Below are 20,599 nucleotides of genomic sequence, written 5' to 3'. Positions count from 1 at the left end.
CTCTTTTCTTGTAGGGCAAGATAGATTTCTATACCTTATTCCCTGTATTTCTTATTTCCCAATTAAATGCAAAAACAATTCTCAACATTCATTCCTAAAACTTTGAGTTTCAACTTCCCTCCCTCCCTCCCCACGCATCCCCACTGAGAAAGCAAGCAATTCAATATAGGCTATACATGTGTCGTTTTGCAAAAGACTTCCAGAATAGTCATGTTGTGTAAGACTAACTATATTTCTCTCCATCCTATCCTGCCCTCCATTTCTTCTATTCTCTCCTTTGACCTTGTCCCTCCCCAACAGTGTTTACTTCTAATTACTACCTCCTCCCATTTGCCCTCCCTTCTATCATCCCCCACCCCATTTTTCCCCTTCTCCCCTACTTTCCTGTAATGTGAGAGATTTTCACATCAAATTGAGTGATCATGTTATTCCCTCCTTAAGCCAAATGTGAAGAGGGTAAGCTTCACTTTTCCCCTCTCACCTCCTCCCTTTTCTCCTCCATTTCAAAAGCTTTTTCTTGCTTCTTTTTTGAGAGATAATTTGCCCCATTTCATTTTTCCTTTTCTCCTCCCAATATATTCTTCTTTCACTCCTTAATTTCATTTTTTTAGATATCACCCCTTCGTATTCAACTCACCCTGTGCTCTCTGTCTCTCTGTCTCTCTCTGTGTGTGTGTGTGTGTGTAATCCTTCCAACTACCCAAATATTAAGAAAAGTCTCAAGAGTTACAAATACTATCTTTCCATGTAGAAATGTAAACAGTTCAACTTTAGAAAGTCCCTTATGATTTCTCTTTCCTGTTTACCTTTTCATGCTTCTCTTGATTCTTGTGTTTAAATGTCAAATTTTCTATTCAGTTCTGGTCTTTTCATCAAGAATGCTTGAAAGTCCTCTATTTCACTGAATGACCACTTTTCCCCCCTAAAGTATTATATTCAGTTTTTCTGGGTAGGTGACTCATGGTTTTAATCCTAGTTCCTTTGACTTCTGGAATATCATATTCCAAGTCCTTCTACCCTTAATGTAGAAGTTGCTAGATCTTGTGTATCCTGATTGTATTTTGACAATACTCAAATTGTTTCTTTCTAGTTGCTTGCAATATTTCCTCCATGACCTGGGAAATTTGGAATTTGGTTGCAATATTTCTAGAAGTTTCTCTTTTCAGATCTTTTTCAGGAGGTGATCTGTGGATTCTTACAATATTTATTTTGCCCTCTGGTTTTAGAATATCAGGGCAGTTTTCCTTGATAATTTCATGAAAGAAGATGTCTAGTCTCTTTTTTTGATCATGGCTTCCAGGTAGTTCCATAATTTTTAAATCATCTCTCCTGGATCTATTTTCCAGCTTAGTTATTTTTCTAATGAGATATTTCACATTATCTTCTATTTTTCATTCTTTTGGTTTTATTTTGTAATTTCTTGGTTTCTCATTAAATCATTAGCTTCCTTTTGCTCCATTCTAATTTTTAAAGAACTGTTATCTTCAGTGAGCTTTTGAATCTCCTTTTTCCATTTGGTTAATTCTGCTTTTTAAGCATTCTTCTCCTCACTGACTTTTTGGACCTCTTTTGTCAATTGAGTTAGCCTATTTTTAAAGGTGTTATTTTCTTCAGCATTTTTGGGTCTCCTTTAGCAAGCTGTTGACTTGCTTTTCATGATTTTCTTGCCTCACTCTCATTTCTCTTCCCAATTTTTCCTCCACCTCTCTTACTTGATTTTCAAAATCCTTTTTTGAGCTCTTTCATGGCCTGAGACCATTGCATATTTATTTTGCAGGTTTTGGAAGCCTTGACTTCCTCTGATGGTATGCATTGTTCTTTGTCATCTGAAAGGATGGAAGAAAATATCTGTTCACCAAGAAAGTAACCTTCTATAGTCCTATTTTTCCCCTTTTTTGGGCATTGAAAAATGCCAGTTACTTAACTTTTGGGTCCTTTTTCAAGAGTAAGGTATACTCTAGGAACCTGTAAGATCTCAGTTCCTCCAAGGTAGCACAATCAAGGGAGAAAAAGTTACTCCTCTCCTGGCCTGCACACTGGTCTGGGAGCAACCAAAAACTTTTCTGCTCAGAATCTGCGAGTAGTAGAATTCCTTCTCCACAGCTGCCTCCAGCTCTACTGAGTCAGTGCTCCTCCTCCTCACCCCAGGGCCAGGCTGAGGGCTGAGATTCAAAGCAGCTGCTCGATTCCCCCTGGGGCTTTAGGTGGAGGGCTCCAAAAATGGATGTTGCCACTGCAGTGGCTGCTGCCAGCGGGACCAGACTGTGTTCCTTTCTCACCCAGATGAACAGGCTTTCTTACTGACCTTTGAAGCTTTCTTTGGAGTTTGTGGGTTGAGGAATCTGAGAACCACTGCTGCTCCTGGGGATTCTGCCCCTGAGGCCTGTTTTGGTCCTATTCTTGCTGGTGCTGAGTGGCCAGGGCTCGGCTGGGCTCCATGGGCTGTACTCTGCTCCATGCCCCATGTGATAGACCTTTCCTGTCAGCCTTCCAGGCAACCTTGAGCTAGAAATCTCTTTCACTGTCGTTCTGTGACTTCTGCTGCTCTAGAATTTATTCAGTCATTTTTTACAGGTGTTTTATGGCCTGTGGCAGAAGAGCGAGAATAAATGGGTCTTTCTACTTTACCATCTCGGCTGTCAGCATGTTGATTTATTAAGTTATGCATGCTGATTTCCTAACAAACCAGGACCTCCTAAGCTTCAGCCTGGACCCTAAAAATGGGGAGGGAGACAACAGACTTTTAGGCTTAAAACAATTTATCTAGTAAGATGAATTAATTAAAAGAAACCAATCAACCAGAATACAAAATTAGGTCATTTGATTTCTAAAACAAGACAAAATTAGGGACCTCCAAAGTTGGTGCAATTCCCTGAAATCAGACATGGTTCCCACTCCCCCCTAAGTGTTTAGATTCAATAAAAGGAATATGGAAACAATAACTGACTGATCAGTATGGGATAAGTTTTCAGATAAGACATAGGGGTCACTTGCAATGAACAATTGTGAGAAAATTCCTTGCTTTAATCTTTGGATCTGAGCAGGTTTCTGGTCAGCAAAACTGAGGTTCTTAATTAAGGGTGTCTGAGTAACAGGAGTTCAGGTAGTACAGGGGAATCTGAGAATCATCAGCATAGATACAGTAATTAGTTAGATCTATGATGGTCAATGAAATCACCAAGTGAAGTAGAACAGAGGGGAGGACAGACCCGTAAGGGAAGCCTGTAAGATGGACATCACATGCATTCATCAAGTGAGTAGTATATTCAGTGACTCCACTGAGGGTAGAGGGGTTAAGGTGATATGAAACAATGATCCTTGAATGACATTTCTTGAAGATACTGACTATGACCACCATACTGGTGAATTATTCCAGAAGGCCACACAGTGGTTGTCCTGGCTTTAGTCTGGGCCTCTGTGTCTCCCATCTATTGGGCTACCCAGTGCAGAAGCAGTCCTTCCAGGCATCCAGAAACACCCCTGACTCACACATCTGGCAGAGGAGGACAACCTTGGGAGGCATAGTATGGGGTTTCCTCTGTGAAAGGACCAGATACTGGCTAAGGTCCCTTTTATCTAAAGGCTAGGCTGACTCTTCCATTTTAGCTGGTGTGATGTAACTACCTCTGAGCCAAAGGATGAAACTCAACAGGCAATAATTAGTCACTTTCTCCCCTTTGGTTAATGAACTGGATAGGTAAATAGACAGCAAATTAATGGTCTTTCATCTGACATCAATGGAGGAAAAAATGAGAATGATTTAGATAAATTAAATTTATCTCTTCAAGTATGACATGTAAAAGTTTTTAAGGTGTTTGGGGGAATATTTCTGAAATCTATTCTAACAGACCAAGTGTGGTCTTAAAGAAGAGGTGAGATAAAGTACCTCCCTCCTCCTGCCACTGAATCCTGAGTGATTGACAGGTCATCAGTCAAGGTCATCAATCCTACGGTCATAACTAACTTTATGAAGCCCTGATTGAAGACAAAACGACCAATCCCTTTCCTGTTTGCTTTACCATTTGTCATTCCCTTCCTTCTCCCAGAACACTAAAAAAGGCCACTTTTACTTCTGCTTGGCTTTTCTGCCCCACCTCAAGCTCTGACTGATTATTGAGGCCTCCTTGGGCCAGGTTAGTTAGGTAAAGGCAATCAAGATTTGGCTTAAGAAATCTCTGGGCTTCCTGGGGATTAGAATAGAAATTCACTTGACTTGCTAAAATAAAGTTGGAGCTGGAGTGTGTGCCATGGATGATTTCCTCCCTAAGATTCTCTCAGTGACTGGGTATTTGGTGGTCAGAACCTCATCCAGCTGCTCAGGGAGAGTGAAGTCTGGTGATGATCAAGGCTCCAGTTTTGTCTGGCTCTCAGAATGGGTTAAAGCAGTCACACCTATGATTAGAAATAAAGGCCTAGAAGGAATCTGGTGTGGCCAAAAGGAAATGAGAGAGGATCCTGGATCTAAATAGCAAGGTTAGAGGTGATGGCCTAGATGCCTCCTGGCCCTGGTGGTCACAAGGACCCCCCCTGCTGCAGGACCCAGGTGAAGGAAGGGATGAACAATAATTTTAAAAGCCAACGAGAAAGTCAGAAACCTTTCCTTTGCTTCTGCTTTCTCCAAAATGACTCAGTAGAAAAAAGTGAGGTTGGTGACCTTGCACAGCCCTTCCTCAAAACAAAGTCAAATGCAAGTCATGTCATCACTTCCCTGATGTCAAGGTCTTCTTTGAAAATGAAAGAAAAACACAACAACAAGCTTTTTCCAAGGTAGGGGTGGGGGCGCATGAAAAGCCTCAGAGAAGCAGAAGACTTTATGACTCTGTCCCTGCCTCAGTGATCTGGGAGGAGCCAGCAAATAAGTAGCAGGAAAGCACTTGGCAAGGTCAACATTGTGCCCCATTTACAGGTGAGGAAACTTGTGCGTCCATCTCAGAAACATGCCAGGGGGCAGCGGGCAGCACAAGCTCTGAAGTGTATGTGCAACTTTTGCTCCACTGACCTGTTCCCAGTTATACTTGTCTCTCTTCCATCCCTGAGGTCACATTTATTTAGTTGGGGGTGGGGCAGAGGTGGGGCAAGCAGGCGTGGGGCATAGGCCCCTGAGCTGTTGGATAAGCATAAATCAATAAGATGAGGAAGACAAAAGAGAAGTGCCCTAAACAAGAGTCCCAGGGACTGTGATCAATATGTCCCTCTGTTTTCAAACACCCTTGAGTAACAAAACACTATTTAAGACATTCTTCTAATGTCATTTGGTGACATTCACTCACCCTGGCAAAGGCCTGTGGGATTCCTTCTGAGGGTGATGTGATTCTCAGGAAGGACATTGGCTCAGCCACCTAAGTGCCTGGCTGAGACAAGTTCAAAGTAGCTCCAGAGGGGCCCCATTCTGAAGCCAGTGATGGATGGGGATGGGCACCTTGCAGTTGAATTCATCCCATTCTACCCAGCAAGGGTGGGAGGAGGACCCAAGTGAGAGAGTACTCTTCTTTTCCACAGTTGGGGGAAAGGGAGGAGCGGACTGTCCTCACTGGGGATCCTCAGGAACAGTCCCAACAGGTCAGTCTTGTAAAGGCTATATCTTTCCATGTCTCCAGGACTATGGAAGAGTGAGGATGCAGATGAGCTTGACTTCCTGCTAGGAAACAAAGGGTGGTTTTCAGTGATCAACAATTCAATTCAATAAACACTTATTAAAGGTCTACACACTCTGTGGTAGATAAAAGGATGCTGAAAGAAGGATGAGGAAGAAGTCACCCCAAATCCCCTACCCCCAGCTTACCTTCTATTTGGGACAAAATGGAGGATCCAAAGTGGGAAGTAAAGAAAGGGGCAGAGGAGAGAGCTGGGCCACGTTCTCCAGGGAAGGAACACATAATGTTGGTGCATGCATGCTTACATGTGTGTGAAGTTAGGGTTGTGTTTGTTCTTCATTCTCAGAAAGGACCATGACATCAGGGAGATGATAACATGACTTGCAGTTGGCTTGGATTTGAGTGAGGGAAGGCTGTACAAGGTCACCCACCTCATTTTCTCCTCCAGAGCATCTGGGTCCAGTGGCTGGACTGACTAGGGTAGGCTTAATGAAGGAGCTATAAGGTCCCACACTGGACCTTGAAGAGGAGAAGAATGTTTCAGAATAAGATCAGAAGGGGGAGCACTTCTGGTTTGGAGGGGGGCTGCCAAAGAGGGGTGAAAGCGAGGGAATGGGGGCACCAGCTGATATGTCAGTTTGGGTGAAGCAGAGATCCTGGAAGGAGGACAAGCTGGTGAGAGGAAGTCAGTGGAGGGGATAGGGTGCCAGGCTGCAGGGTTTGTGTCTGATCGTAAAGGTGACCTGCATTAGCTTGACTGCATCAGAGGCATTTTTGGTGAGTTGTTGGAAGCCTCAACTGGAGAGGAGGAAACCTCCAGGCAGTGAGAGCTGGAGGGGAGGAGTCGGATGACATTATCCGTCCTGTGAGAGGCGTCTCATGGAGAAGGTGTCCTGCCTCAGATGAGCCAGGATGTTACTAGAGGAGTTCAGGGCAGATGGAGAACTGGGGTCTGAGCTGGGTGAAGAGGAGGGAATGGAGGGAGTAACATGAGGGCTGGTGGGGTGAGTGGTGTGAGGGTAGGTGGAACACAGAATCCTGGGAATCGGAGTGGGGAGTGGCCTTAGAGACAACCTAGGACATGCCCTTCTTTTTACTTTTGACCCTTTAGTGACCTGAGGCCCAGATATCCTAAATGACTTAGTGAAGGTTCCATGGATGACAGGAAGGTCAGGATCTGAACCCAGGTCTTCTGACTCAAAATTCTGTGTCCTTTCCATGAATCTTCAAGGGAGAAGAGAGGCTTGGGTTATCTGGGGGACTGGGAGGAGGTAGACATGGCCAGTATCTGAAATGGGAGAGGTGGAGCAAGGGCCTGTGGGGAGAGGGAAGAGGGAAGGCTCACACTGCCTTAGCACCTTTAGGGTTCAAGACTTTCTGGTAGATTTAAAATGGAGAGGTAGGACCCCAGCAGCCATCTAGCTCAGCCATCTCACTTTATCTGTGTGGAAACAGAGACCCATAGAGTCCAAGTTGATGCAGGGCTATGAACCCAGAGTTTATAATTACATAATCCGGGGGAGGAGCCAAGATGGCAGAGTAGAAAGATACACATATGCTAGCTCCAAACCCACAGCCCATAAAATATCTGTAAAGAGGAACTCCCAACAAATTCTGGAGCAGCAGAAGCCACAGAACAAGGGAGTGTAGGAGATCTCTGTTCCAGAGAGCCCTGAAAAACTGACCTGAAAGGTCAGGGACAGAATCTCCATTGGCCCGCACAGGGGCACCAAAGGTCAGTGAGAGAGTCTTTTTGGCTCACCGAGAGGGGAGTGGGGTGTCTCCATAACTCAGGCCCCCTCCAGAGGCAGCAGTGGAGGAGGCAGCAGACAAGGCTCCCAAAGCAGGCAGGAGCTCGGATCCATTGTTGAAGGTCTCCACATTAACCCACTGAGGGAACTGAGTCCTGTGTGGTGGCCCTGCCCCCACCCAAGCACCTGAACTTAATCTCACACTGAATAGCAGCCCTGCCCCCACCCAAAGCCCTGAGGCTGGGAAGCAGCATTTGAATCTCAGACCCCAAGTGCCGGCTGGGCAGATCTGGAGGCGAGGTGGGTGTGGAGAAGACACTCAGAAGTCAAGTAACTGGTTGCGAAAATGCCCAGAAAAAGGGGGAAAAAAATAAGACTATAGAAGGTTACTTTCCTGGTGAACAGATATCTCCTCCCATCCTTTCTGATGAGGAAGAACAACGCTTACCATCAGGTAAAGACACAGAAATCAAGGCTTCTGTATCCCAAATATCCAAAATAAATATTCAATGGGCTCAGGCCATGGAAGAGCTCAAAAAGGATTTTTTTTTTTTTTTGACCGTCGCCATTTTTCTGTTTTTATTATATCTCGGCCATGTGATAGATTTAGGGGGAGGAAAAGAGAGAGAGAAGAGGGGAGGAGGAGAAGAAAGGGGAAAAAAAACCCTAAACTCTCAAAAAGGATTTTGAAAATCAAGTAAGACAGGTGGAGGAAAAACTGGGAAGAGAAATGAGAGAGATGCAAGAAAAGCATGAAAAGCAGGTCAACATCTTGCTGAAGGAGACCCAAAAAAATGCTGAAGAAAATAACACCTTGAAAAATAGGCTAACTCAATTGGCAGAAGAGGTTCAAAAAGCCAATGAGGAGAAGAATGCTTTAAAAAGCAGAATTAGCCAAATGGAAAAGGAGGTTCAAAAGCTCACTGAAGAAAATAGTTCTTTCAAAATTAGAATGGAACAGATGGAGGGTAATGACTTTATGAGAAACCAAGAAATCATAAAACAAAACCAAAAGAATGAAAAAGTGGAAGATAATGTGAAATATCTCATTAGAAAAACAACTGACCTGGAAAAGAGATCCAGGAGAGACAATTTAAAAATTATGGGACTACCTGAAAGCCATGATCAAAAAAAGAGCCCAGACATCATCTTTCATGAAATTCTCAAGGAAAACTGCCCTGAGATTCTAGAACCAGAGGGCAAAATAAGTATTCAAGGAATCCACTGACCACCACCTGAAAGAGATCGAAAAAGAGAAACTCCTAGGAACATTGTGGCCAAATTCCATAGTTCCCTGGTCAAGGAGAAAATATTGCAAGCAGCTAGAAATAAACAATTCAAGTATTGTGGAAATACAATCAGGATAACACAAGATCTAGCAGCTTCTACATTAAGGGATCAAAGGACTTGAAATATGATATTCCAGAAGTCAAAGGAACCAGGACTAAAACCAAGAATCACCTACACAGCAAAACTGAGTATAATACTTCAGGGGGAAAAATGGTCTTTCAATGAAATCAAGGAATTTCAAGCATTCTTGATGAAAAGACCAGAGCTGAAAAGAAAATTTGACTTTCAAACACAAGAATGAAGAGAAGCATGAAAAGGTAATCAGCAAAGAGAAGTCATAAGGGACTTACTAAAGTTGAACTGTTTACATTCCTACATGGAAAGACAATATTTGTAACTCTTGAAACTTCTCAGTATCTGGGTAGTGGGTGGGATTACACACACACAGAGCACAGAGTGAATTGAATAGGATGGGATCATATCTTAAAAAAATGAAATTAAGTGGTGAGAGAGAAATATATTGGGAGGAGAAAGGGAGAAATGGAATGGGGCAAATTATCTCTCATAAAAGAGGCAAGCAAAAGACTTTTTAGTGGAGGGAAAAAGAGGGGAGATGAGAGAAAAACATGAAGTTTACTCTCATCACATTCCACTAAAGGAAGGAATAAAATATACACTTATTTTGGTATGAACACCTATCTTACAATACAGGAAAGTGGGGGAAAAGGGGATAAGCAGGGTGGGGGGGATCATGGAAGGGAAAGCAATGGAAGGAGGGAGCAATTTGAAGTCAACACTCTTGGGGAGGGACAGGATCAAAAGAGAGAGTAGAAGCAATGGGGGGCAGGATACGATGGAGGGAAATATAGTTAGTGTTACACGACATGACTATTATGGAAGTCATTTGCTTGCCTTCCAAAGGGAATGGGTGGGGAGGGAGGCATGAAGAGAAGTTGGAACTCAAAGTTTTAGGAACAACTGTCGAGTACTGTTCTTGCTACTGGGAAATAAGAAATACAGGTAAAGGGGTATAGAAAGTTATCTGTCCCTACTGAACAAAAGAGAAGATGGAGACAAGGAAAGGGACAGATGATAGAAAAGAGGGCAGATTGGTGATAGGGGCAATTAGAATGCTCGGTGTTTTGGGGTGGGGGGAGGGGACAAATGGGGAGAAAATTTGGAACCCAAAATTTTGTGAAAATGAATGTTAGAAGTTAAATAAATAAATTAAAAAAATAAATAAAGTTTTTAAAAAAATAATTATGTAATCCCCCACTGTACTTTGATCCTATTTACAAAGCTGGGAGAGAGGTGCCTCAGGTATTGTTCATTTGCCGGGCTGAAGAAACCTTTATCCTTGGACTCTCCTCTCTGTCTGGTGACTGTCCACAGGGTCACAACTCTAGAAAGGACCCCGTTCTGCGCCTGATTCACTCACCCTCTTCCCTTCTCTTCCTCATCCCCTTCCCCCTTAGTCCTCACCATCATCTTCCTCATCTTCAATGCCTCCCTTCTCCTCACCCCACACTTTGCCTCCAGGCTGGTGCCCTTCTCCCTTCCGATTTTCTTTGTGTTCTCATCTCCCATTAGAATGTGAACTCCTCGTGGGTAGGACCTCATGGGTAGGACCTGTTCTCTTTGCTGGACTCCCCAGAGCTTAGCATAGTGCCTGTCACTTAGCATGTGGGCATTCATTTGTTCTTCCTATCTACCTAGGCAGGAAGACCCCTTCCCTCACATCCCTTTATCCACTGCTTAGGACCTCAACTTTTATTCAAAACTTTATACCCACTTTCCTATTATTAAGCTTAAGAGAAAGGGAGAAGAAGAATCAGGGTACAGGATGTAGGGTGGAGAAGATTGAGTGGGTTTGTGCCCCCAGGGCTAAGCAGTCTTCATTTCTTCTACATGTGGAACAAGGCTTAATTGAGATTTGCTAAATTAATTTTTTCCCTTCCCCCAACTCTGCCATCACAACCCCTGTCCTCACAGGCAAGAGAATTAAGGCCAAATGCCAGAGCTTCCCATGATAGAAGCAAACTAAGGGAAACCTGGGCTGAGTCCTGACTCCCCATGAAGTAGCTATGGCTTTTGGCCAGTTTCCTTTTCTGGGAATTCATACAGTTCAATCTAAAGCAAGTCTCAAGCCTAGTGGTGCCCGGTCATTCTACACTTCCATTCTGAAGGTGTTGGTGGGTCTTGTGAGAAATGAGTCCAATTAACAAGCCCCCAACTGTAAGAAACATGCTCACCTTAAACAATGAACAATGCCTGTTGTGAAATCAGGAAATCTTTATGGCAGTTCCCCCTGAATGGACGGGTAGCTTCCAAGTGAGGTCACAGGAAGACTACAATATGTTCAGACTAACAGAAGCTTCTTATACTGTTCCGGATTTTGGACTCAGCCTCCTGCCATCCATTACCACATGACTTCATGTTCTCCTTCTGATAGGCTCTCCCTCAAACAGCTTGTCAAGCCTGCGCACCACTTTCTGACCTGTACCCTGACCATGCTCGGGTCATGACTCTGATCACCCAAAGCTGTGGAAATCGAACTTCCTTGTTTCCCACAGTTTGATAATTGCAGCCTTGGAGGCAAGCTAAGAAGGTTGGCCATCCACCCAATGCTTCCTCCATGGCACTCTGGCCTCACTCAGCCCATGTGAATCTTGGGACAAATTTTACCTGTGGCCCCTAGGACTTTCCCTCTTCCTTGCTCCTGGCAATCAGACTTTCCTCCCCTGTGGAGAATTAAGTTTGTATTTTTCCTGAGAGTACTTAATTTGTCCTCTGATATTTTGGATTGTCTGTATGAATCCATTTTATAAAGAGCACATAAATTGCTACAGGGAGCACAGTCCTGCCCTGCAGAACCAGCATTCAGATGCAGAGATCTCCAGGAGAACAAAGCCACACATGTTCTGTCTTTCATTGTTGTCTTCAGCTATTTTTTTTTTTAAATTCAGGCATCTCATTTGACAGCTTCCTCTCTTAAGCTGATTCTCTCCAAGAACTCAAAGAAAAGCCTTTTGCCAAATCATTGGAGGCTTCCACTTATCAACCTTCAATCAAGGTTGAGCTTAGTAAGGAGAGCCTTTTTCCTACCTCTTCCTGCATGGGAGAGGTCCTCAGCTATGTGCTTCCTACCCTCCCTTCCCCCTCCCCCCACCTTGTTCCTTTCTTTAGTATTTCATGGGATACAATTTTCCTGATTGTTGGGGCCTCAGCTGTGCTTGAGCTGAGATGCAAGAACCTTTATTGGCCTCTGAAGGTGACTCCTCCTCCATGGAGCTGTGGAAATGTCTTCTGGTGCCTTACTGAGAATGCTTGGTTGGTTCTCAAGCCTGCCTTCAAGAGGGCTGGCTGGTGCATGGCACCAGGGGCAGGCCATTGCCTGTAAAGTGAGGTGACTGACCAGCAGAACCTCTTTTAGACCAGCTTGTTATTTCTCCATGTTCATAGTAGAGCAGGCCAGCATTGGAGAGTGGAGATACCTCTCACTGCACAGATTTCTCTCTCTGACACCTTTTCTTCCATTTTCTATTTTCCTCTGACAGTTTTGTCACCCAGACAATGACACTTGAAGCCAAGGGATAAAATGGACCTTGGGCATATCTGGAGATGTAGTTCCAGGAAACAGGAGTCTGCTACTCTAAAGCACAGTTTGTTTTCCTCATTCTGTATTTTGGGAATCAATTGCATCTGCATATCCTGGGGGTTTAATAATGGATTTCCTCAATGAGGAAATTCAGAGGCTAATGAACATGTGCCTACATGTCTTTGTCTCTGGCCTCTCGAAGTCTCTCTGCACAGACAGGGGAGGCCATATATAGAATCTCCAGGAAGACTTAGAATTCTCTTGTAACATTAGAATAAAGCAATGATTCTTTTTCTTTTTGCAGTGGAATGAAATGTCTCCTAACTGGATGATCTGCAGCATGCTGAGGCAATGGTGAGGAGAGGTAATTGATGAGCTACCCTCTGCCTGGAGAAATAACACAGACTTTAGAAGCTACACACAAATAGATTGGGATATTATGTAAAATTAGTTTCTGTTCAGCTCTAATTTCTCTAGCTTAATTTAATTATCTAAAAAAGTAAAGCATACACCATTAAAAGCAAAGAAAAGGAAATTTGAAAAAAAGGATGTGGGAGAAAATGTCTGCATGGAGATAGAAACCATGAAGAGTTTTTTAAATTCCATGCAATGGGGGTAGGAGAGATTCCCATCCCCTAAGTCATCAGTAACAATTTCATTCTTCATAATGATCCATACTCGTTGAGATTAGTTAAATTAATAACTGGACTAAATGGTTCATTAGATTGATGCCAGGTGGGCTCTCTGCTTGGTCACCAGATGACCAGACAGCCTGGGCAAATGAAGACTGAAAGGGAACATGATAACTTCCTTCAAATACCAAAGGAAGATGACATAGAACAAGTGGTTCCTTTACTCCGCTTAGCCACAGTGGGCAATGGGTAGAAGTGACAGAGAAACAGAGGTAGTCACGATAGACCTTAAAAGTATTATGATAATATGTTAGTAAGCAGAGTTTTTAATCACTTATTCAGATCTTGACTTTGTGGGGGATAGGCTACTCCTCCTCTTGGTCATGATTTGTCTCTCAAGTCACTTCCTTTTAGGAGGGACTTTCTGAACCAATCCCTGGGGGAAAAAATGACTGAGTTCTCATCAATCCATCCCAGTCCTGGTAACTCATTCAATTGCCCAGAGAGATCCTGGTATAAGTAATCTCTGTGCCTTCTGAAATTATGAAGATAAATCAATATTTTTCTCATATAGCTCTGGGCCCCCAGCCAGAAATAGCACTCTAGAAAAACACCAATCTCAAATTTGTTTCCTCTCCTGGTTGCTTCCTGATCACTCCTATACATTGCATTTGAACAATGCATATAGTTAATTATGTAACATAGTACATGAACAGTTCAGTGGCTAATAGTTTTTGTCATGTATGTCATCTCATGATATAAAATACCAGAAAAGTAGAGAAACATTCTAAGAATCAGAGATAAGCACCCTCTTGAAGGAAGGCATTGTGAGGGAAATTATTCCAAGGGAAGAAGCGATATGGAGGCTGATGGTGGAGGTCATATTTCAGTGACACAGCACTAGTCTTTAATGAGCCTCATTCATGATCTTCCCTGGTTTAAGTGTCTGGCAGTGAGGATTCATGACTTTTCTTGAGGTTCTGTGGATCCTGTGACTTGTCCAATTTCAGCTCTAGTCAACTTCTCTACTTCCCCTTCTCACAATTCTTTGGCTTGGGAGAAGGAAGGTTGTCCTTGAAAGCCCAATCCCATTAATCACAGGGACAAGGAAAACTTTCTGGGGAATAAAGGTGGGAGGATGGAATACTGGGAGACACCGGGAAACTCCTTCCTGAGACCAGTGGGCATTCTGACCTCCTTGGAAATGAGTAAAGAGAACTATGTAAAGATCCACTTACTCACCATTTGAGTTATTTCTAGTGGAATTGGTTGTTCAACAGCTAATGAGTTTCTCATCCCTACACATTTCCAGGTAAAGACTGGATGGTCATTGTTGAGGGGACTCTCAGTCAGGTACTATTTGTACCTTGTGGTCCCTTCCAGCTCAGAGATCTTTTGACTATAGGATACCTCATTACCCTTTATAATTCAGAGCTACTGAAATATCTTTAACTCCCATTTTTTTCTCTAGATAAAAGAATTGTATTTCTTGTTCTGAAGCAAGGAATGGTCTTTAACCATAAACCCCTGGCTATATCTCACCAGGAAATCTCTGAGGAGCACCAATGGTTTGTTTGTACTGGGGAGGGGAGGGGCAGGCAGGATAATAGCTAGAGCAATGACTGCCAAGCAGTGTGGAAATTAGAGCTGACAAAGTCGAGGTGATAGGGAGCAGATCTTCAGGGGGCATTGTCAGAAGGAGCACACATGGACTTTCTTTGAGCTTGTCATGCAAAGAGGCATGTGTGCTCAGTCGGATGATGTCAGATTAGCTAGCACCTGTCATGTTGAGGGCACAGTGTGTCTCCTGACATCTTGTGCTACAGTGGGATGCTGTCAAGGATGACTTTAGACATTGCTGGAGGACAAAGCAAATTATGTGCCCCCTCCCATCAGAAGTCTGCTCTCTGGTGCTCCTTCCTTCCCCCTGCAGAGAGATGCCTCTCCACTGCAGCCAAAGACATCAGCTGACTTTTGGATAGGGCTTTCCTTAGGGTCTTCAGAGAATGTTGCTCTTGTTTCATTCCCTTAACCCTTGGGGAGGTTGTCTAGGTCTCACGTCCCTATTTTGCACTAGGGGTAGAGTGGCTTGGGCTGACTTTGGCCTCAGTATCTCCTGACTCCTAGACCAGTCCTGACCCTGCAAGAAGCTGCCTCTCTGGAGAAGAGGGTGGTGGATGACAGAGAAAATTCCCAAAAGACAATGAAGCCCCAAGGAGTGAGTCCTGATGTCCAGGTGCTCCCTTCCAAGGCAAGGGAAGCAAATGCAAGGGAGGAGGAAATGCATTTGATTGAGAGGTACCATCTTCAGATCTGTCTTGGTTGGGCTCCTTCCCCCAAAAGATGGAGGCTTCTTGAAGTCAGGTTTTTTCTTTTCAACTTTTGTCATATCCTCCTTGCTTAGCTTTGTGTCTGGGGTCAGTCACAGGCATTTAGTAAAAACTTGTTGACTGAGCCACTGACTGATTGGAGAAGAAAATCCCTAGACTGGGCTGGGGAGGGCAGGAAAGCCTTGCTCCCAATTGGAAGATTCAGAGGGGGATGACACGTGGGTCCCAGAGGGCAGGACATGGAGCCCAGTCTCATTGGACCTTGATGGAAATCAATTCTGTGTTGTTGCCCAAATGCTCAGAAGGAGCTTGGTGATCACTGTCAGTCCCAGTGACAGATTCCCTGCCCAGTGTCTAAAGAAAGGACCAATGCCTGCAGGTTGTGAAGCCTCGGCTTTATTTTATATTCAATACTGTGTCCTTTGACATAGATTTAATAAAGATTGAGGCTTAAAGCAAAACCAAATTTGATGAGGCCATTGCTGAGGTGCACTGGGATTTCCCAAACACAGCTCTGTTCTGGTGCAGAATTTTTGGGTGGGTTGTCCTGGGGCAGGTTCCCTCCTTCATCTCTTTTCTCCATTTCTGAGACAGGAGGGCCCAGACATCTACCTCATTCATGCTTTTGCCCTGGAAGTCATTGTCTTGGCTGCCTTGTCACGTGTCACTTGATAGCTTTTACAATTATTTTTTCCAGGGTGCAAGATGAGAATGGAGGGTTCAGCAAGAGGATGGAAGGCACAGGGTTAGTATGGAGAGCTCAGGGAGGTGAGGAAGGATACAGGGAGAGGATGGAAGGCACAGTAGCAGGGTATAATGTTAATGGGATTTAAGATCTTCCCCCTCCCATTAGCAGGCCTCAGGTGGATCCCATTAGGGGAGGGACTTGCCTAAGGGAAGCTTGCTTAGGGGAAGCTTGCTTATAGGAAGGCTTTCACACCTTTTGCTAATTTAGGGGCACTGAGTCATGTGGGTTGTGATGCCTTTCTGGCTCTGAGAAGCATATATATATTCTGAGCTAGTATTTTGGTTTGAGGGCTCACTTATGAGAAGGATCTTGTGATTCCCTGGGGGAGACTCTGAGTAGCTGTATATTCAGACCCCCAACTGCTCAGATGTAAAGGCTCTCTTGATCCAGGGATATATGTAAAGTGTATAACAACATTGCTGTGATTCAGACAGTCAGAGCCCTGTCTGTTGGTCTTCATGCTAATTTCTCTGCTTCTATTTTCTCTGTATAATCTGTTTGTATTTTCTCCATGTTCAGGTTGCTGACCTTTCCCCTGAACTAGTGAATGTAATTAAAGAAGAGTTGTGATCCCTTCAAGGTGGCTTTCCTTTAGAAAAACAGATCAAAAAGTCTGTGCTAGCAGCTATCTTATCCTGGGTGTGCTAGGGTGTTTGCACAGGGCAGTAGGATAGGGCGACTGTGCCCCACTTTCCACAGATGCTAGCTTGCTCCTGTCCCATTTGACATCCCACCTGTCCTGTGGCTGTCAGTCATCAAGTGCTTAGAAATGCTTATTCTATTGCTGGCTACATTCTATGGTTCATGAAAATAAGAACGAGCCAAAGGAAGTCCTCTCTTTTGCCTGTGGGTCCAAATGAGAAGTTCAAAGATATTTTGTGTGGAAAAGTCAATGAGACTTAAGGGAGGAGGAGGTGGCGCCTGCCCCATGTGACAACCCTCCCTGTTTTCCCCCTCCTCCAGTGTGTCAGGATACAGGAGCCTCAGAGAGTCAGGAGCATGGGCCTATGTATTGGGGGCACTCAGGGAGTGTCCTGGGGGCAATTCACCCTTCTCCCATGAAGGGGCACAGAGCTGGTGCGATCATCATTTTTGTGATTCTGAATTCCCATTCTAGGAGCTCTGGGATGGGAAAGGATAATTGCCTTTGTCCCCTGTGGGCCCAAGGGCTCCTAAAAATGTCCATCCATACAGTCCTACCTTAGTGGACTTGTGACCCATTTGTCCTGAAGACCTTTGCTCTTGATATAACGTGGTTCTCCTAATGTTGGGTCCCAACGACATGAAGTAAGCCTCAGCTCTGTGGGGCAGAGGGTAGCAATGGTCCTAGCAGCTCAGCTGTGGATATACTAAATGTTCTGGGCCATCGTGCAGACTACTGGAGGGGAGGCCCCCAGGCCTGCTGCAGGAGCCAGGAAGCTGACATCCCCTCCTTTGTTCTGGAATAGAACCAAATGACCTCACTATGTTGGGGTCAAGGTATAGTGAGGTGGACTGTAGCTGATCAGGCCATCACAAGCTCCGAAGGCTCTGCCATAGGAACAGAGCTGGAAAAAGACTTGCCTGGGACACTTCCAGTGTCCTTCATTCCCACCAAGCTGCATTCCTCTGAACTTGGTCCTGTCCCACTCAGAGACCCCCCCCTTCCTCTCTCTGCCTATCAAACTTCTTTTTCTGGGTTGTGAGATTCTTGAGGAGCTGCCTTAGACTTATGAGGAAACTGAGGCCCTAGGTGGCTGAGGCATAATCAGGACAGGCTCAGGAGGTGTAGGAACAAATCAGGAAAGTGACCTGGAAGCTGGGGAAAGAGCATCAGAGGTCATTGCAGGAAATCCTGGTCCACTGAAAATGTTAAGGACAAAAAAAGCCTTAAAAAGTCTACTGTGATGATCCAAATAAGAAGAAAAATAGAGAAGAAAGGGAAGCGTGATTTGGTTTTTTTTAAGGTATGGAGGGATTGACCCAACATTAACAAATGACAGAGAGGAAGCCTTGCTTCTCAACACCCTTCCCTCCAGTTTATCTTGAGATGACAATCATGTCCTTCAAAGTGAATCAGGTGGGACAAGCACAAGCCCCTAGAACTTGGCCCAGGCCCTCAGAGCGCATCCTGAACAGCTCTCTCCTATCTTGGTCCTGCTAAGAGATCATGAGCCAGGTCTCCTGCCTCCTCAGTGCCTTTGTGACTGTACGATATTATTGTTCCAGAGTTGGAAACCCATGAGGAGTAAGGTAACCTTAAGAGGGCATTTAGCTACTTGACTTCAAGGTCAAGGCTTGGGGCACAGAAGGAGTCTCTGTCAAGTTTACTGAAGTCCTCACAGTATCTTCAAAGTTGAAGGGACCTCAGAAGTCACCCCTTGCATAGACAAGACTGGTGGTTACCCAGAGGTAAGAAACATATATCCAGAATTGGTTCCAAGGCCATGGCCAATGTGGCTCCCTTCTAAAGACCCATAAGCCCAGGCTATATTCTTCTTTGGGATTGTAGCTGTCCAGAGTAGTCCCCAGAGTTGTGGGCTTCTCATGGCTTTTTCTCCAAGGGAGGTAGCCCCTTCCTATATATCAGGTCACATCCCTGGGGTCTGTGGTCAACCCTGGTCATCCCAAGGTTGACTCTGGGGGAAGTGGACTTGCCATGCGTTGCCTCTGGGGATTTTACACAGGATGGCCCCCATCAGCCTCAGCACAAACTGTCTCAAGAGTGAGTAACTTGGGTGTCTTGTCTTTGAGTAGCAATAAAGTAACTCCCCCACCTCCAAGACCACTCCACATGGACTGATAGGAGGTTTCTCCTCTCCCAGAATCCTTTGAATTTTCTGGATTAGAGCCTGAGAGGCATAAAGCCCTTCCACCACCCCTTAATCGGTCCCAGGGCCCCTCACCTGATTCCCGTGGGTGGATGAGCGTTGGACTCAAAGCAGTATAAAAGTGAGATAACCAGTGAAAGTATCTCTGGGCTTTCCTCCTGGCTAACCCCGCCTCTCAGCCCACCTTGGTCCTCTAAGTCCCTACTGGCCTAGTTCTGTGCATGTGATTCCACTCCCACAACACAAAAGGCCATGACCAGGAGGTAGAAGACCAAGTGCTAGGTATAGCACAGATCTCCACATGTACAGTTGTCCCCAAAAGCTCAATTTCCTCCTTATCTGACTGCTGTAGAAAGGTGCCAGGAACATTAGCAGGGTCCAAAAATTTATCATTTCCTAATAGTGTGCTGTCTTCAGAAAGCCCCAGGGTGAGAATGGATTTGACTTCTGAACCCTTCTTCTCATTAAGAGCCTAAATCAAAGGGGAAAGCACCAGCTGAGAGAAAACCCCCTGGCAACTGCAGAGCTCACTACTCCTAATGATTGATGGCAGGCCGAGCAGCTGGCAGGACCTGTAATGCCTTCTTCTCAGAAGAGTCAAATCCAATCGACTCTGTGACCACAGACAAATGTCAGTGAGCTTCAGGGATGGCTGGCTGGTGAGGTGGGAGCAGGTAAAGGGAATGGCTGACGGTGAGTGTGGGAGGGATGCTGAGTTCCTCATTGGCCCCATCGCTGGCCTCATTCTACAAAGCTGGGACCATAGCAAAGGCTGACTGAGGAGGAGCCTGGTCCTCAGCCTGCTCTCCTTCACTCTTCCTTTCCAGAGCTCCAAAGGACTTCACTCTCAGCTCACAGCACAACTTGGGGTTACACAGAGCTAGTGCTGCTCCACAGGATCTCACTGCACAAGGAGCTGGATCAATGACTCCACTTAAGGATTATATGCCACTTGAAGATACATTTCCTGATTCTGATTGTAAATATGCACTAGGCCCGAGACCTTCCAGATTAGAGGCTGCTGTTTCTCTAGGAAGGCCCATAGGTCCTGAGAGTCTTGAGGCAAAGACTGGGATTGGTGATGCCGGGAGAGCTCTGGGCTGGGCTGGGCTGGGCTGAGGACGCTGAGGATTGCTTTCCTGGTTCCTGTTTATGCCCAGTGCTCTCTGAGCCCCCAGGGCCAACCGGCCTTCTGTTTGGCAGGGGAGAGACTGGGGAAATCTGTGTACCCAGGGCACATGGTGACTCAGGAGAAGATCCTTCAGACAATGTCCTCAATCATGAGGCTGTTTTTCCTTCTCTCCCACTTTTCCAATTTTAGGCCACATTCAGCCACAGAGGAACCTTTCCCACTCCTTTAGATAATCAGAAGCAGCAGAGTTTTATACCAGGCAGACCCTATCAGCTAAGGTTCTAGGCAGCATCAGGTGAGTTTGCTTGGGAAACTTGATGAGTGCTTAATAAAAGCTTCCTCCCTCCTTCCCCTCTTTCCCCCTCCCCCCTTCTCCTCTTCCCCCCCCCTCCCTCCCTCCCTCCCTCCCTCCCTCCCTTCCTTCCTTCCTTCCTTCCTTCCTTCCTTCCTTCCTTCCTTCCTTCCTTCCTTCCTTCCTTCCTTCCCTCCCTTAACCAACTTCCCCAGGTCAAAGTCTGAGCAGAGGCCCTGGGAGGCAGCAGCATCAACCACCAAGGTGGGAGGCTCAGGCACCCTTGGCATCTTGTGTCGTGTACAGGCACTATAGGAGTGTGTGTGAGAGTGTTTGTGATAACAGGTGTGAGAGTGCATCTTTGTATGAGAGTGTACAAATGTACGTCCCACATCATGGTGCATGTGAATGGGTGTGACCAT

At 45.2% G+C, this 20,599-nt stretch overlaps 2 long non-coding RNA genes across 2 annotated transcripts; one reads left to right on the top strand and one right to left on the bottom strand.

Moving 5' to 3' along the window:
- Nucleotides 1-377: 377 nt before the first annotated feature.
- On the bottom strand, nucleotides 378-17,374 carry LOC140497832 (uncharacterized). Its single transcript, XR_011964863.1, has 4 exons — nucleotides 17,144-17,374; nucleotides 10,888-12,620; nucleotides 5,271-5,635; nucleotides 378-2,586 (listed from the first exon to the last, which is right to left on the bottom strand). It is a non-coding gene; the product is annotated as an uncharacterized lncRNA (long non-coding RNA).
- LOC140497831 (uncharacterized) lies at nucleotides 17,374-20,264 on the top strand. Its single transcript, XR_011964862.1, has 3 exons — nucleotides 17,374-18,334; nucleotides 19,223-19,427; nucleotides 19,581-20,264. It is a non-coding gene; the product is annotated as an uncharacterized lncRNA (long non-coding RNA).
- Nucleotides 20,265-20,599: the final 335 nt, after the last annotated feature.

The sequence above is a fragment of the Notamacropus eugenii genome, chromosome 3 (assembly GCF_028372415.1).
Source record: "Notamacropus eugenii isolate mMacEug1 chromosome 3, mMacEug1.pri_v2, whole genome shotgun sequence".
Lineage (NCBI taxonomy): Eukaryota > Metazoa > Chordata > Mammalia > Diprotodontia > Macropodidae > Notamacropus > Notamacropus eugenii.
Note: the sequence above shows the minus strand (reverse complement) of the source record. Positions and strands in the feature narration are given on the sequence as shown.